Source organism: Nematolebias whitei, chromosome 12, assembly GCF_014905685.2.
Source record: "Nematolebias whitei isolate Nwh7 chromosome 12, NemWhi1, whole genome shotgun sequence".
Classification (NCBI taxonomy): Eukaryota; Metazoa; Chordata; class Actinopteri; order Cyprinodontiformes; family Rivulidae; genus Nematolebias; species Nematolebias whitei.
This window is the reverse complement of record NC_056509.1, coordinates 12,957,427-12,961,473: the sequence shown is the minus strand read 5'-3', so window position 1 is coordinate 12,961,473 and position 4,047 is coordinate 12,957,427.

Here is a 4,047-nt window from a genome sequence, read left to right as displayed (position 1 = left end):
CCACAGGTCTGTCCTCTCAGGCCGCTGAGAAGGAAAAATAAACAATTCAATTATTAAAATCTGATTCAACATTCATCTGTTATCCATATTAATCATCTGTTAGCAAGTTCTACTCTGGAACTGCAGCATTTACCTTCAACGGAGTCATTCCGGTGTCCTAGATTGTACAACAGATGTGTTAAACGCTCAATTACATAAGAGTGAAAACTTCCATTAAACACTGCACAATCTAAGTCTTTACCCCTACTGCATAAGATATTCCCTTCAAAACAATGTCTTCCATCTTGTAGAATATGTGTTTTGACTCACCACCTGACAGTGAAGTCCACTCTCAGGTCCACATTATCCATTTAGACCTTGTAAAGGTTTAGGCAGCATGATAATATGTAATCACTTCTTGTCATATAACAAATCTGCAAATCATTTCATCTCATACTATGCTGTTTCACTGTATCACAAACAAAATACTTGTAATTCAAATCAATTAAGACTATGTATACCCTTCAAGACATCACAGAGTCCATTGTCACTGCACAAAAACGTCTACATGCACCTTTGTTCACAAAGTACAACTTCTTAAACTCACCATGTACACATTTCTGTTGTCCTTTTGCACTCCTAGGACCTGTGTGAAATCTCAAGTCACAAAGTTAAAGTCATGCCATTTACCCACTAGAATTGTTGTTGTCCCATAATTAACCTAGTTCCGGCAGCTCTTAGAAGGAAACAGCTCCTAAACGCTAAACATTTTCAATATGTGATAAACTCCTGTGGACTGATTAATTTGACCCAATGATATAGGAATGATTATTTTGATGCTTTTATGTCAATTTATACTTATTTTACACTCATTTACATGTAGTTTGAAAACACACTTATACAACGTGTTATTCACATATTAGGGATTGTATGCCCGTTCAAACATATACTTTGTGTGTGTGTTACTTATAATATTTAGACACTCTTTGATGGTTTGCAGAGGGATGGAGGGGTGTGTGTTCCCTCTTTAGGAATGCTTTGTAAAAGTTTAAGGAGTATTTCTGGCTTCAGGGTCTTGGCCCGCCTTGAGGCCACCATGCTCCTTATTGGTAATAAATCACCAGGTCCTCATCCGTTGTTCTGGTAACCATCAAACTTGTTTTTCACTGCTCTCACGCGATCCGGTCAGGGAAAAGGTATAAGAGGAGGTGTGACAGGCAAGGGAATTTTGGAAGTCTTGTGTGGACCAGCGTGCGCGGTGCCATGCAGTTGATGATGTGATTCTTCTTTACCTGGGTCGAAAACGACTTCCCGGCCAGTGTCACAGTGAGAAATTCTCTCATATCAATTTGTGTGTTAAGAGTGTACGAGTGTACATGACTTTTGCTTGGCTGTTTTCTGTGGCAGGTTAATAAATGACACTTATTATTCCTAGCAGTAACAGTCTCTGTGTTTTATTTTTCCCTCTTTTCTGAATATCTTGTGCCGATCGTTCACGAACCCTTTTGATAAAGAATTTCATAATACACCCAAGTATTTCAATTTGAGTTTAGTTAAGAGTTTCTTTGACCAGAATAAAATTTTTCTTTGTTTTACGAGTGTCAAGGATTTTGTTTATTACTTATTTTTTATTCTATCGTTTTTTAGTTGAATTTAAAACCTGATTTTATTGTCAATTCCAAGAAGTAATTTTGGCTAATTTGTCTACAATGTGTCATCCAGAAATGTTTAAACTTAATTTGACCTGTTTATGATGTTTATTTGTTTTATTTGTCCTGCTTCCTTCGGCTTTACCCTTTTCAGAAGTCACCACAACGAATCATTCCTCTTAGGCCTTTGTCAGACCTACGCCTCACTTCCTCACCGTCAACTCTGATTGTACAGAAAATTGTTTTTTAACCTTGCCTTGTTATCCCCGTTTATGTCTGGCATCGGACAGCTGTGGTGTAATCAACTGCGTGCTCGTATTATCTAATTCCGCCGCCTCTCTCCTACTGGTTTTGTTTTAAACGATGCATTACCTTTCCCCTAGTTTAAACGATGTATGAAGTTCCTCTCCCAACGTTCAGTGACTGAAAATGGCGTTCTGATCTCCTCCTGCCACGATCACCCCCTGTTGATGTACCACCTCCAAGCACCTCCTCCCTCTTTTAAGCTGTATTCAGCTTACTCCAACGTTTTTTTACTTCTGCTGACGTATTTCTGTTAATTTCTGAACCTTGTGCTTCTTCTAGCTAATGTTTGGAAGATTCAGATACACCTGCTTTCATTACAGATACCATTGAGTTGTTTCATGCCAATATCAGCTAATTTCACCATTATTTTAAATTAATCCAACTTTTTCAGCCTAATTCAGGAACACCAAGCCCTACCCACTTACTTTTGGTACTTTAAGCTTATTTCTGCTTGTTTTAGCTATTGGTCTGCTGGTCTTTAGCTAATTGCCTCTTTTTTTTATACTTCCTCTAATTTGTGCATTTTGTCTCTGATATTGATCCTGTAGATTTTCCACAGGCTTCACATGTACCACATTTATGAGTTCCACACCTGATAACAACATTCACACACTCAGGCATTCAAATATTTTATTTTCATGCACTTCTGGCCGCAGTTGTAATAAAACAAATACAAGTCTGTGGTATGAAACAACCCAGAGTCCAGACTTGTCCTTGCCTTATACAACAGCGCCCCCTTTCGGTCAAGATATGGAAGCTCCACTCACCCACAGACACACAGAAAAAAAAAAAAGTAACCCTTCACTTCGGCACCACACACAGCTCACTCCCCCCTTTTTTCCTTCTCTCCATTGTTACGTCTCCCTTAACGCCTCCCGGCCTTGAAGCCTTCACACGACATAGAAAACACGGCGCAAACAAAAATTACAACGTCCTAAAACTAATGCGATCCCTGATCACATGAAATTTGGTAAACTCACTAAGTCCTTGACTTTCATGCACATTTTCCCTTAAAGCTAAACTATTAATGGAGCACAGTTTATGATACAGTCAACACATCAAAAGGAGTGCTTGCGCCTTAGCCCCGCCCTGTCCTTGACACGAGCGGACCTTAATCTCGTCAGATGTAAGGCTTTGATGGCCAGTTCTGCTGAGAACAAAGGGAAAACGTGTCGGTCACCCACGTGACCTCCGGCAGGCCGTCTCGCCTTCCTCTGGCCACAAGTAAAACTTGTGAAACTAACTAAACACTACTTAAACGTCAAAGAAAGCGTTGGGAGCTTAAACTGTCTGAATATCGTAACCCACCTCGTCAGAATTAACACGAATCACCGGAAGTTAGCTTAAATAAAACCATCTTTATTTCCGGAGATGGCTGCATGCACACCAACAGAGGAATTTGAATTTAGTTTTAATTTGGTTTACGGCCGAATAGCCAGAACTCTGGACCATTAAGGTCCAAACAGTTAACCAGCTTACCTGAAATTAATGGGCCCAGTTCCTCTGTGTGTGCACCGCAAGCCACATCGATCCAATTCAGTCCAGGCCGCGCCTCGCTGCACGTCGGGTCACCATTCTGTCGTGACTGGCTACCACGTCGTGTTCAAAACAGCTGAGACGTGGCCCTCGGTATAAAAGATTTATTTGACAAAACATGGGTTACAGATATTCAGAGACAAACAATTACATTAACAAGATATATGCATATAAATGGAGCATTAAAGAACGAACCGTCTCGGTGTGCGCCTCCCAGAAATGCTCTATGGGCGTGTGTCATTTCCAGCCTTTTATCACAGTTTGAGAAGGCTAGCTTTCTGATTGGTTTAGCTTCTGTTGCTATGGTTACGACTCTAGCCCGCCCCCTCAAGGACATTAATGTCTACATTTCAGATAAGTTTTGCCTCACTGAAATCGTTCGTTTTAGCTGTTTGTTTAACGTGATTATACCTTAGTGATACCAAATGATTTGAGTTAAAGTTGTTTATTTCTAGGAATAATTAATAACTATTAATTATTATCTAACTCGTGTTTGCGTGTTCTTACTTGATCCTTTTCATACTTCTGTTTTAGTTTAGTTGCTTTGGTTGGATTTTACTCAGTCAAACTATATTAA